Here is a 15467-nt window from a genome sequence, read left to right as displayed (position 1 = left end):
AAAATAAAAAGGGGGAAAGAAGAAAAGGAAAGGAAGAAGGAGAGGAGGAAGGAGAAAGAAAAAAGAAAAATGAAAAATAAAATTAGAATCAATGTAATATTAAATAACTAGATAATAATAATTCATTAAGTTTTGATGCCCTCATATGATGGACAATTTTGCAGCCATGATGATAATTTTATTTATCTGTAGTTACAGTTGATATTTTTCATACATAAAAACATCTATTGCCCAAGAAAAAAGTTAAATACTCCCTATGGAAACAATAGGCAAATAATATCAACAAGTAATTTACAAAGAAAGAGAGGGAAAAAAAATGGCCAGTAAGCATTTTAAAAGTTTAATCACGGCCAGGTACAGTGGCTCACGCCTGTAATCCCAGCACTTTGGAAGGCCAAGGTGGGCAGATCACGAGATCAGGAGTTCAAGACCAGCCTGGCCAACATAGTGAAACCCCACCTCTACTAAAAATACAAAAATTAGCTGGGCATTGTGGCATGTGCCTGCGGTCCCAGCTTCTCAGGAGGCTAAGGCAGAATTACTTGTACCTGGGAGGTGGAGGTTGCAGTGAGCTGAGACTGTGCCACCACACTCCAGCCTGGGTGATAGAGCGAGACTCTGTCTCAAAATAATAATAATAATAATAATAATAATAATAATGAATTATCACTAATTGTCAAATAAGTTTAAATTTTTTAAATTATAAACTATCATTTTTTTACTGTGAAATGGCAAAGATTTTTTAAAAGTATATCCAGTGCTGCCAAGAGGGCAGAGGCCTTTCTATAAAACAGAAGTATGTATCAAAAACTTTAAAATGTGTATCTGTTCCTATGTAGTGTATTGGTTTGAAAAAAATAAATCATAGGCTAATTAAAATTTCTTGGCTGAGCAGAGTGGCTCATGCCTATAATCCCAGTGCTTTGCCTAACCAAGCTGCACTTGGGGAGGTAGAGGTGGAAGGATTGCTTGAAGTCAGAAATTTGGGGCCAGCCAAGCAACATAGGGAGAACTCATTCTCTACAAAAAAAAAAAAAAAAAAATTAGCACATCCTGTGTTCCTAGCTACTCAGGAGGCTGAGGTAGGAGGATCTCTTGAGTCCAGAAGTTTGAGGTTGGAGTGAACTATGATCATGCTAGTGGATACTCCAGCCTGGGCAATAGAGTAAGACCCTATCTCTTAGAATAAATTCTGAAAATTTTCTATGAAGCAATGTTTCTATCCTAAGTTAGATATTGAAGGATAAAAGGTAAGTGTGGTGCATATTGCTATGTGAAAGAAGCCAGTTTTAAAGGTTTCATAATGTATAATTCCATTTCTATGACATCCTGGAGAATGCAACACTACAAAATCTGTAAGGAGATCAGTGATTGCAAGGGGTTTAGGGGGACTGGATAGAAATATGGGGGATTTTTAGGATCATAAATCTGCTCTGTATATACCATAATGGATAATATAAGTAGTGGATCATGGCATGATGCATTTGTCAAAACTCATAGAACTTTAGACCACAAAGAGTGAACTTTAATTATGCAAATTAAAAAATAAAGGAGGGAGTTGGGGATCACAGGATGGAATACAGACTATGACAAAAGAATCTACTATCTTACAAGTATATGAAAAACTTCACTGAAAGGGATGGGAGGAAAGGGTGCTGAGCTAAGTAACTTTGGAAGTGAATGTAGTCTGTACATTAAAGGCAAAAAACCTGTAGATAATGAAGAGCATATAGATACTGTGCCCTAATTGATAAAGTCGTTTCTCATTGGGTATATGTTAACAATTCTGTACTGTACATGCATACTAAAACTGAAGAATTAAGAACATGAATGGTGGATAGTGAGAGCCAGGTTTCTCACTATTGGACTCAGGGGTTACAGACAGGAAGGCTAGATTGATCTATGTGGTAATGTATTTGAGCTGGGGACATCAGTATGAACTTATAGATACAAATGGTGATAGAGCCATCCCTGGATATCCAGAGGGGATTGGTTCCTGAACCCCTGCCCCATCCCAAGGATATGAAAATTCACAGATGCTCAAGTCCCTGATATAGAATGGCATAGTATTTGCATATAACTCATGCACATCCTTCTGTATACTTTAAATCATCCCAAATTACTTATAATACCTAACACAATGTAAATGCTATGTAAATAGTTGTCATACTGTATTGTTTAGGGAATAATGACAAGAAAAATGTATACATGTTCAGCACAGACACATCATTCTTTTTGTTTTTTCTGAACATTTTCTCTTTATTTATTTCTCTTTCTTTCCTTCTTTCTCTCCTTTCTCTCTCTTTTTCTTTCTTTTTTTGTTTGTTTTGAGATACGGTATCACTCTGTTGCCCAGGCTGGGATGCAGTGGCATGATTATGGCTCACTGCAGCCTCAACTGCTTGGGTTAAAGCAATTCCCTTACCTCAACCTTCCAAGTACCTAGAATGACAGACATGTATCACTGTGCCCAGCTAATTAAAAAAAAAGTGTTCGTAGAAATGAGGTCATGCTGTGTTGCCCAGCCTGGTCTCAAACTCCTGAGCTCAAGCGATCCTTCTGCCTCTGCCTTCCAAAGTGCTGGGATTACAGGCATGAGTCACTGTGCTCAACTTCCTTCTGAATATTTCTGATCTGTGCTTGGTTGAATCAACACATGTGGAACCCACAGATATGAAAGGTTGATGTACATAGAAATATTTATAGATAAATACTTACACACAGGTTGGTATACACATATTTTTCTTCCTCTGACAGCTGAGAAGGCCTAGAAGCAACCACATTCCTGTAGCAATGATCTCACTTAGTGCCCAGATCTTGGTTTCTAATACCAATCTTCAATAAAAGTAACTAGAGAGCCTGAGAGAAATGGCAGGACTGAGACAGGGGATGTACAGAATAAACCCGGAGCATTTTGCAGTGCTAGAAAGTAATCAAGCGCTCAAAACAAGTGAACAAGCAAACTCACAGTGATGGGGGTATGTCAAAGGGACGACAGCGCCAACTGAAAGAGCTTCCAAGGGCCAAAGGTGGAACAATTTGAGCAACAAAATTAGTAAAGTGTTATTGGATCATAGCCCAAAGCAGAAAATAAATCAATAATTGAACAGTTCTTAATAAATAAGTGGGAAGAATGGACAAATCTCCCATGATGCAGGAGAATACCAAGTAATTTTTATATATGCTCCACTTGCAAAAAGGTGGAGCACAATTCCCATTCATTTAGTGTGGGCTGCTCGTTGTGACCTCTTCCAGGGAGCACTGAATGGAAATGAGGAAACTTTACAGGGGAGAAACCTGACACACATTAGTTGAGCCAGGTCATCAAAGTTAACATCCACAGTGATGAGTCATGTTGATAGCATATACCCTTGATATGATGTGGTGACAATGTCACATTACCGCTATGATCTTCCTACCACACACCCATAAACTTAGTCTAATTATGAGGAAACATCAGACAAATCTAAAGTGAGAGATATTCTACAAAATACCTGACCAGTACTCTTCAAAACTCTCAAGGTCATCGAAAGCAAAGAAAACTTGAGAAACTGTCTCAGTCAGGAGGGGCCCAAGGAGACATGACAAGTAAACATTACAGGCTACCCTGTATATGGCATCCTAGAAATGGAAAAGGACGTTAGGCTAAACATGAAGGAAATCTCAACAGTTATTGGTTAATAATAATATATCAACATTGGTTCATTAATTGTAATAAATGTTCCATACTAATTTTAGATGTTAATAATAGGGAAAATGGAGTATAGGTTATATGGAAACTGTATATACCATCTTTAAAACTTTCTGTAAATCTAAAATTTTTAAGTATAAAAAGTTATTTAAAATGATAGTCAATTTTAGGACAGGCACAGTGACTCACCTGTAATCAAAGCACTTTGGGAGGCTGAGGTGGGTAGATCACCTGAGGTCAGGAGTTCAAGACCAGCCTGGCTGACATGGCGAAACCCTGTTTCTACTAAAAATAGAAAAATCAGCCAGGTGTGGTGGCACATGCCTGTAATACCAACTACTAGGGAGGCTGAGGCAGGAGAATCGCTTGAACCTGGGAGACAGAGGTTGCAGTGAGCGGAGATTGTGCCACTGTACTCCAGCCTGGGAGACAGAGTGAGACTCCATTTCAAAAAAAAAAAAAGATAGTCGATTTTAAAAAAGCTTTGAAAGAGGAAAACTATGAAAAGGACCTGTGGCTTATAGAAAACAGATATCTGCAGTATAAATTCCCTTCAAGGTAGAATTTACTACCCAGTTGCTGGGAGTGCAGTGAGCACAGTCTCAGCTGTCAGCTTTTACAGTGTCTGCCTCAACTGTAGAGAGATGCCCCTCACCAAATCACAGCTTTCAGAAGTAGCCCACATCCAGTGACTGAGCCAAGGTGCAATGATGTGGTGATTTCTGCTAGAAGGGGACAACTGATGGGCAATATTTGCTCCAGAGCTCCCCATTGGGTTGGCTCAAGCTTTATTGGGTCCGCATCATGGTTCATGTTTTCTCTCTGCCCAGCCCTTCCTTTCACAGGTTTGATGCCAAATATTTTGTACCCCAACTCCATTTTTGCATTAGCTTCTAGAGAACCAGACCTGCAACTTGGCTTGTTAGAGAGCTCACCTGCTATCCACTGGACTCTACAACATGAAAGATAGGGAGAGAAAAGGAAGAAGAGAATATGGCCCTTGCACAGCAATGAAAGAAGGAGTTCTAAGGGTGGCAGATGAAGGTAGTTATAAATGAATGGATAGCAGGGAGGATATCCTTTGTGGAATACCAAGTGGAGAGTTCTCTGAACTACCATCCTGGACTGGCTTGCTCAGGGTTTTGATTCACTGTCGCCTTAACATAGAACCTTGGCAGCTGGAAATTTGAACTATCTGTTCATTTTAGCTGCTTTTACTCAAGTGGGGATCCTATCCTCCACATCTGCTCCATGGAACCATATAGCAGGTAACTGATTCTGGGCCCCCTGTTTTAACAGAAGACTTTTACTTAGTTTCAAAGATAATTTCCCTCTGAGCCTTATCTGAGCCCAACTTATGAAACATTTACCAAATGTCTTCTCTGTCATCATTTAAATCAGCTTACAGACAACAATTTATAACCTTATTTTATACACATATTCTATTAAGTTGGTACAAAATTAATGGCATAACCACAATTACTTTTGCACCAAGCTAATAATACAAATAACATCCTGGTAGTACTCACAATGGCTTTTGCCTATTGCAATGGACTGAATGTTAGTGACCTCTCCCTCTCAAATTCATATATTTAAATGCTAATTTCAATGTGATGGTATTTGGAGGTGAGGCCTTTGGGGCATGATTAGCTGACAGGATGGAGCCCTTATAAGAGGCCAGGGAGCTAGCTATTCCTCTTTCAGCCATGGGAACGTACATGGAGAAGTTGGCAGTCTACAGCCTGGAAGAGGACCCTTACCAGAGCCCAACCATGCTGGTACCTTGATCTCAAACTTCCAGCCTCTGGAACTGTGACACATAAGTTTCTGTTGTCTATAAGCCACCAGTTTATGGTATTTTGTTATGGTAGCCTGAGCTAAGACTCTTATCCCTTTTGGAAATTAAGTATGCTTGTGCCTTGGGATTTTGATGGGATCAGTCAAGATGCACACACACACCCAGCCAGAAGGTGGGTACGCAATGCAAGCCAGGCCAACCAGACTTTGCCACAGAGTGTCAGTAAGCTAGGAAATAAAGCTGACTCCTGCTATTGGTGCCTGAAGGGGTGGTTCTTCTATCTGTGGCCTGATTGTTCAGCTCTTCCTATGTAAGCTTCTCAGACCCTTGTAATGAATATCTGTTTTACTGGCTGCAGCTAGTATCTATGTCTGTCCCTTGACTCCAAAACAAAACAATAACAACAAAAAGACCCTAATATATATATTTCTACTTTATAATCTTCAAACATAGCAATCTACACACATAGAAAGAATTTCTATAACACTCCCAAAATGTAGAGGGAATTGTTATGAAGTACTGAGGAAACTTAGGGGGAAGGAGCCAAAAAATGAAGGTTTGTCTCAAATTTCTGTGACATCCACCAATCCCATTTCCAGGAATTTATTCTAAGGAAATAAACAAGCAGTGAAAGGTGTATGTCCTAGGTCATTGGCCACAGAGTTATTTATAAAAATAAAATGTAGAAATAATCTAGATATTATGGGTAGTAATAGTCCTTAAAAATGTAATGAAGGCTTGTATGCATTAATACAGAAAGTTGTTCTGATATACTTTAAATTAAACAGGTGATTATAAAACAACCTACCACAAAAAGTGGTGTATTTTTACAAATACATCTCTATATATGTAAGTACACATACAAAAAATCTAGAAGTGAATATACAAAAATATTGGTAGTTGCTATCTGAATGGTGAGTTTATGAGTGATTTTTTACTTTTCTCATTATATTTCTCAGAAATTTCCAAATTCTTTGCAAAGAGGTCTTAGTAATATGTAATCAGAAATAATCAATGAATCAAGTAATGTTCTTGAAGGATTTTCAATAATGTAAAAATGTTAAGTTGTAAAAAAGGATAAAGTTCTATTTTTAACACCATCTTAATTATATAAAAATATTCAGTGTTTTGTTTGAGAAGAAAATACATCAGCATATTAATGTGTTTTTCTCTGAGACTGGCTTATTAAAGATTCTAAGATTTGGATAAATAAATAGTGTGCCTACATTATATATGATTTATCTAAATATTAACAAATTAAAAGAAATAATATTTAAATCCCGATACCAGTGTGGACCCTGTTATTGCATAGGACCGGAAAATGAATTGATAATACATTTAAATCCAACCCCTTTCTATTAGGAAATTTCATCTGATTGAGGAGGATGACAATAAGAAGAATCAGAAAGAAAGGTGATCAGATCCAGTTTGGGATCCAATTTGGGGTTAACCCTAAAAAGAATTGACCAAATTGGCCTCTTTTTTTTCTCCCCAACCCTCCTGCTAGGGCCAATCTCACTCATGTCCAGTTATCCTTCTAGCTCCCTTAATTATTATTATCATGAATTTGCTCCTACTGAAACTAGAATATCATTGGACAACAGCAGCTATGTCAAACCTTTATAAGGATGTCAACCCTTCCATTTTTCTAAGTTAACTTATTGGGTAGAAATAACTGTTTACTGAATGTCTATCATATGCACAGCCTTGTAAGAAAAATGAAAAATTATAAAATATGGTTAGGCAAAAAAACTAAATAATAGTTTAACAGTGACATAACAATTGAAAGTCATTCCAGGATAGTACCCTCCACACCAGAGCAGGATGACAGTAGCAAGTGTATGGGTTTAAGACTCAGATCAGCCTCTTCCACTGTTTTGTTGATGTGTGACTTTGAGATGTGTTGCAGACCCAATGAGCATCAGTTTTCTCATATGTAAAACGGAGATAATAATAACTATCTGTGATGGTCAGCCTCCATGATAGTTTCTAGTGATCTTGCCTTCCGGTATTCACACACCCCACCCCAATCACCTCCTGCACTGAATAGAGCTAATATGATAACCAACAGGATATCGTAGGAATTATACAGTATGATTTTCTAGGGTGAGGTCATGAAAGATCTTGTGTTTGCTACCTTGCTCTTTGCTGTGTCCTGGATCCCTTGTTCTGGGAAATTCAGCTGCCATGTCATAAGGACACTCACTTAGCCTTATGGTGAAAACTACATGGCAAACAACTGGAATCTGTCACCAACATCCAGTGCCAACTTGCCATGCATGTGAGAGAGCCATCTTGGAAGCAGATCTTTAGCCCCTTCCACACCTTCAGATGACTGCAGCCTTAGCCTGCATCATGACTGCCATGCCGTCAACCCTGAGCCAGAACCACCTAGGTAAGCCACTTCTGATTTCCTGACCCACAGAAACTGGAATAATCACTGGTTATTGTTTTAAGCCACTACATTTTGGGTATAATTTCTCATGTACCAATAGCTAACGAATACTCTACATTATGATATATTAGTGTTTTTTATTTCCTTTATCTGCTGCTCCAACATCAGACAATTGAGAGGGCAGGGTATGGGACAGCATCTTTGGGAAAGAGGAGGGATGCTGAGGGTTAGAGACAGAGGTGCAGTTTGTATATGATGGGGCATAAGCATATCCTTGGTGGGAAGATTTTGTTTTCTCTGAAAGCAGGAAGCATGAAATAGCAAATAGAGGAAATGACAGGTAATAGAGGAAACAAAAACAGGATTAGACAGCATGAATGTATAGTGATCTGACCTGCAGGGTTCTTGTCTTTCTCCATCAATTCTCTGCAATCTAGAGGTAAAAAAGGATTAAAATAAACTGTAATTGGGGAAAGTAATGGAAAAGTTCAGTGGCCAAGAGCATTGGCAGGGAGGACCACTGCCCATGGTTGTAACGTGAATTTCTTCTACCTGAACACAATGATAGTGATTTATAATGTGAAATTACCAATATTTGGTATAAAAATGGCAATTTCATATAGTTCAACCCATATTCATTTTGAAGAGTAAATCTACATCTTCCTGAAGGAGTTTGTGATGGTTGAGATCACTGATGAGAAAGAAGCAAGTTTCTTAAGAAAGCATATCTTGAGAAAAACCCCTACAGATTAAAGGGGATTTTTCTTAAATAGTCTCTATTTTCCCAATACCTGGAACAAGAAGCTCTTGTTTTTTTGTGAGACGGAGTCTCTCAGTCTGTCACCGGACTAGAGTACAGTGGCGTGATCTTGGCTCACTACAACCTCCACCTCCCGGATTCAAGTGATTCCTCTGCCTCAGCCTCCCGAGCAGCTGGGACTACAGGCGTGAGCCACCATGCCCGGCTAATTTTTGTATTTTAGTAGAGATGGGGTTTCATCATGTTGGTCAGTATGGTCTCTATCTCCCAACCTTGTGATCTGCCTGCCTCAGCCTCCCAAAGTGCTGGGATTACAGGCATGAGCCACCACACTCAGCCCACATAAACTCTTAAAATCTTTTGAAAATAGATATACATGCACATAATTTAAAAAGGAAGATACAGAAACATAAAAGGAGAAAAGCAAGTCTCCATCTGCATTAACTGTTTTCAGCAGCAAGTAATAGAAACCTGACACCTGGCTGGTAGGAAAATGTATTCATTCACTTACCAGAGATGAGAGATGGGGTTCAGAATCAGTCAATTTAGCAGCTTCACAGTATTGTCAAGAACACAGATTCTTTCTGTGTTTTTACTCTGCTCTCTACTGCCTGGGCTTCAGCCTAAGGCTAATTTATTTCATAGTTGTAAAATGGAAACAGCTGGGCTTCATCCTTCCTTATTTGTGTCCAACAGGAGAGAAAAAAGCTGACTTTCTGTGAATTTCTCCTTAGAGAAAGCAAATTCTAGAAGCTTCCAGCAAACCTCTCCTCTGCTCTCCTCTCATTTCACTGGACAGAATTGGGTCACATATCTATCTGTTCTTTAACAAATCACTGTCAGGGGAAAGGAATCATACTTGTAACAATCAGAGCCATCCTGGAATAAAAAGTCCATTTTCCAAATGCATTTGTGTAAAATGGTTGTGGTTGAGTCACTCACAATGTTTATCACCTTGACCCACACTGTCCCATGTGCTCCTTCACAAAGGCAAACACTATTCCCAGTCTCCAGTGCATCCTTCTGAAGGTGCATGTTCATTTAGATGACTTTGTCTTTCTCTCCTCTATTTACAGAAATGGTAGTGCAGCATACATGTTGTCTTACACATCGCCATTTTTTCCCATAGGACACTATTAGTAAATGTTTAATGAATAAATGCTAAATTCAGAAACATATATTTTGTAAGCCAGATGGCTTTTACCCTAATTATGCATTTTCTTGTTTGCCTTTTGTACTCCTAGCAGAGCATTAAGGTTTTTTTGTTTGTTTGTTTTTTAAGTTCCAGCAATTTCAGTTTTGCTAAGGGGAAAATAAGGAAGAGTCTTTCTATGGACCAAGGCCAGGGCATTAAGGGAGATCAGCAGAACCTGGGTGCCAATATAGTAGTGGTAGCAGACAGAAGAGAATCCAGGGGGTATGTAAAATAATATAACAACAACAACAAGAGTGCCTCCTATGTACCAGATTGGGCTAAACATATATTCAGTAAGAACCAAGTTGAGTCTCCTTGGTCAGCTGTCTTTTCACAAATAAATTCTGCTTCAAATGCTAGACTTTATGATTTTTAGTGTTTTAACAATGGAGGTGATTCTCCTAGACTTTATAAGTGAAACTCCAAGAGCTATATTAAGAAAGATAAGAGTGCTAAGGAGGCAACATAGCATGTTGATGAGAGATGTGGGTGGTGGAGTGTAGCAAACTTATGCTTGAATCCTAGCTCTACCACTTGTTAATATCACAGTGCTAATTAGACATTGGATAATGTGGATAATGTTGTTTTGTTTTTTCTAGGGTTGGGTCCTAGCTATGTTGTCCAGGCTGGTCTCAAATATCTGGCCTCAAGCCATCCTCCCGCCTGGACCTCCCAAAGTGGGTAATACTCTTATTGTCTCTGTGCTTCAGTCTCCTCATCATAAAATGGAGGAATACCAGAGGATTGTTGTGATGATTAAATGAGAGTTGCATACAAAATACTTTGCATGGCCCCTGACACAGAATAAGCATTCAACGAATCCAAGCAAAAGTTTGATGGCATGTGATAACTTCTAAAGAAAGAGGTCCACTCTTACAGGTTTTGATATAACAAAAACAATATTGGTACAGCAATTTAAGATTTTTTTATTGATTTATAAGTTGCATACAACAATACATACCCATTTTAAGTGTACAGACAAATGAATTTTGACAAATTCATTCACTCATATAATCATCACTATAACCATAATACAGAACATTTTTATCACTCCAAAAGTCCCTCTTGTGCTCTTTTCAAGTCAGTCCTCCTTATCTGACACCACAAGGCACCACTGTTTTGCTTTCTGTAACTATGGTTTTGTGTTTCTAGTATTTCATGTAAGTTGAATCCTACCATTTATAATTTGGGGGTCTGACTTCTTTCACTAGAATAATGTATTTGAGATTTAGCTACATTTTTTAGGTATGAAAATGTACCAATCTTACATATATTTTGATAAACTTATCTTTATTTTCATGGTTTACTTTATAGGAAAGTAGTGCTCAATTATGTAAATAAAGGCACCACAATTTGTTTATCCGTTAACCTGTTGTTGAACTCTTGGGTTGTTTCATTTTTTGGCTACTATGCATAAAGCTGCTGTGAATATTTTTTGTGGACTCATTATTTCTGTGGTGTAATTCTTTTTTAGTGTAATTGTAGAGTCATATGGTAAATATATGTTTACCTGTATAAGAAACTGCCAATCTGTTTTACAAAGTGCTTGTACGTTTTACATTTCCACCAACTGCAATGGTTTGGATGTGGTTTGCCCCCACCGAAATGCATGTTGAGATTTTATTCCCAATCTGGTGGTGTTAGGAGGTAGCCTAGTGGAAGGTGTTGGATGATGGAGATGTATCCCTCATGAATAGAGTAATGCCCTCCTAGGAGGTGATGGAGTTCTTGCTCTGAGAGAATGGATTAGTTCCCACGAGAGCAAGTTGTTAAAAATGAGTTTGGCTTCCTCGGTTTCTCTCTTTTATCCTCTCTCACAATGTGTTCTTTGCACACACTCTCTCTTTCTGCTTCCCATCATGAGTTGAAGCAACATGAGGCCTTCACCAGATGCAGCTGCCCAATCTTGAATCTTCTAGCTACCGCAATCATAAGCCAAGTAAACCTCTTTTTAAAGTAAATACCCAGCTGCAGATATTCTGTTATAGCAACACTAAACAAAGACAGCAACAAGGCATGAGAGTTCCAGTTCCACATCTTCCCATACAACTTTCTAATGTTCACCATTCTACTAGGAGGCATACAATTGTGCTTTAATTGCATTTCTCTGACAACTAATGATGTTGAGCACCATTTCATGCACATTTGGTCAAACATATATCTTCCTTTATTACGTGTATGTTCATATATTTTGACCATTACAATTTTTTGCAAATAGCGCAGGTATTTTTCCCCAGTCTGTGGCTTACCTTTTTACATTCTTAATAGAAACTAAATTTTGCTTCTCTTTTGTGGAGCAAAAATTTGAATTTTGATAATGTCCAGTTGGTTAGTGCTTTCTGTGTCTCCTCTATGAAATTGTTGCCTAACCCACAGTCATGAAGATTTTTTCTTTGTTTTCTTCTAAACAAAGTTTTACTGCTTACATTTAGGTTTATGATCCATTGGATTCAATCTTGTGTATCGGTGAAATAAGATTTGAGGTTCGTTTCTTCTATATGGATATCCAATAGTCCCAGCATAACTAGTTGAAAAGACTATTCTTTCCCATGGAATTATCTTGGCACTTGTGCTAACAACCAATTGACCTATATGTGTCTATATGTAGACTTTCCATATGCTCTTCCATTGTACTATATGATTGTACATTGGCCAATTCCATAATGTCTTGATTATTGTAGCTTTTTAGTTAAGTACTGAAATTGTATAGTGTAAGTTATCTACCTTTGTTCTTTTTCAAAATTGTTTTAGCTAGTGTAGATCTTTTGTGTTTTCATATACATTTTACAAATCAAGTTGTTACTTTCTATTTTTAAAAAAGTTTCCTTGGATGTTCTCACTCCTAAGTGGGAGTTGAACAATGAGAACACATGGACACAGGGAGGGGAACATCACACGCCAGAGCCTGTTGGGGGGTGGGGGACTAAGGGAAGGATAGCATTAGGAGAAATATCTAATGCAGATGACAGGTTGATGGGTACAGCAAACCATCATGGCACGTGTATACCTATGTAACAAACCTGCATGCTCTGCAGGTGTATTCCAGAACTTAAAGCATAATTAAAAATTTTTTTTAATATTGGAAAGGAAGAAGTAAAACTGTAAAAAAAAAAAAAGCTTGCTTGGATTTCAATTGGGATTATATTGAATCTGTAGATCAATTTGGGGAGAATTATATCTTAACAATGTTGAGTCTTTCAATCTGTGATCATGGTATATTTCTTCATTACTTTAGGCTTTCTTTAATTTCTCTCAAAAGAGTTTTATAGGTTTTTAGAGTACCGATATTACATATATTTTGATAAACTTATCTTTATTTTGTTTTTGATATTGTTGTAAAATAATTCTTTATCTGGTTATTTCATTATAATGAACCAATGAGGTAAATATGAGCTTCATTTTATTAGTTAAAAAATAGGGCTCAAAGAGATAAAAAAGTTGGCTTAATATCATAGGATTGGAGAATCCCATTTCTGGAAATGTCTTGTAGATATACTTTCGCATGTTCAAAATGACTGGCACAAGTTTATTATTGCAGCATGGTTTATAATGATAAGAGATTGGAAAAATCTTGAGTTTATCAATAAGACTTTATCAATGATATAGCATTAGAAACAGTAGGCAGCTGTATAAAAGAATGAAGAAGATAACTATGTATCTATATAAAAGGAACTACAAAATATATTAAGTAAAAAAGGGTACAGAATGTTATATGTTGTATATTTTTCTTTCATGTACAATATGGGGTAAGGTAGGAAATAAGAATACATATTTACATCTGCTACAAGTTGCTTAGAAAAACTCTGGAAAGATACATGAGTCACTAATAAAGTATTACCTCTTGTTGGGAGGTGTGAGGACTGGACAGAAGGTGAATAGGGTGGAAACTTCATTCTACACCATTTTATGTTTTTTTAAAAACTGTGTTAAGTATATTACCTCTGAGACTGCTGATTTCCTCCTAGTATCCATTTTTCATTTTTTCCTTTTACAAGTAGGACTTCCCCGCTGAGATTTTGGAGGGCATATCCTAGCCTCCCCTGCAGCTAAATACATTCATGTGATTGAGTTTTTGCCAGTGGAATATGAACACAGGTGAATTATGTTATTTCCATGTCACTTCCTCAAATGGAAACTAGTATCTTCTACTCTCTTTTCTTTACCCTTTCCATGGGCTAGAATGTGGATATGGTGCTGGTGAGACTGTTTTGATCAGAATAGATGAGGTAACAATCAGAAATAATTATCTAGGCTGGGTGCAGTGGCTCACATCTGCAATCCTAGCCCTTTGGGAGGCTGAGGCAGGCGGATCACCTGAGGTCAGGAGTTCAAGACCAGACTGGCCAACATGGTGAAACCCGATCTCTACTAAAAATACACAAAAATTATCCGGGCATGGTGGCTTGCACCTGTAGTCTCAGCTATTTGGGAGCCTGGGACAGGAGAATCACTTGAACCTGGGAGGTGGAGGTTACAATGAGCTGAGATCGCGCCACTGCACTCCAGCCTGGGTGACAGAGCAAGACTGTCTCAAAAACAAAACAAAACCCATCTATTGTTCTTTAACCAATGATTCTTGGGATATTCCTATTATAACAGCTTAGCCTATACCCAAACAAATATATCAACTTAAAAATTTTGTGTAGTCCATGAGGTATGGCAGTGTAGGAACATGAACACAGGTGTCCTGACTCCCAATCCTGTTTTTCTCTGCTGATGAGTAGGGAGGCAGCCTTGCAATGGCTGGTTCATTATCTTCCTAAAGGGTGGAATGATGATGCGTGAAGCATAATCTGCCAAAATTCATGATACCAACCAACCTACAGGCACTTCTGCTGATTCAGGTGGGACTAAATAAAACAGAAAGAAGTATGGTGAAATATAATGCTAATAACTTTTGAAATCTTAGCCTGGAAAGGGATAATTAGTGGCAAAGCAAATTGAACTTGGGAAAATTAACAAAATGAACATAATCCAATAGGTACATGAGATAGGAAGGAAATTATGACTGCAATATTATAAGTCAAGGAAGTTTTACCTCATTCAAAAGGAACAAGTCTACAGTAAGGGAGATGAGGATGCAGAGTAACCCATGTATCAGAGAGTTATTCAGCTGGTAGAAATGGACAATAGTAGAAAGATGAAAGATAGGTAGCAAATAGGATGAGACAAAAGGGGAGAAGGTATAAGTGACGTTGCTGTCAGAATATACAAGTGCGTATGATTCTCTTCTAATTCAGTGGCAGTATCTAGTATTCGGAGGGACTTCCACCACATAAATTTTCTAGGCTCATGAAAAAGAATAATAGCTGTCACCACGATGACTGGCCACAGGGAGAAAAGAATTATCTGAGAAGGAGCAATGCCAGAGCCAGGGGAACTGACCCAGCTCCAGGGCTGGCTGCCAGAGAGTGGCCAGCAGGACAAGTCATCTTACTCTAAGGTGCATGTCACTTCACAGGGCGTACTTATTGCAGTCAGATTTTTAAAGATTATGCTTTAAAGAGTAGCACAGCCTATGAGAATGGAAATGTCCCTGCAGGCTTAATTTTTGCCTTTAAAAAGAATACCAAGACTTTATTTATTTATGTATTTTTTTTATTTTTCAAGTAATACTTGCCACAGGAG

The sequence above is a fragment of the Callithrix jacchus genome, chromosome 3 (assembly GCF_049354715.1).
Source record: "Callithrix jacchus isolate 240 chromosome 3, calJac240_pri, whole genome shotgun sequence".
Lineage (NCBI taxonomy): Eukaryota > Metazoa > Chordata > Mammalia > Primates > Cebidae > Callithrix > Callithrix jacchus.
The sequence above is the reverse complement of the archived record's forward strand: the minus strand, read 5'-3'. Positions refer to the sequence as shown.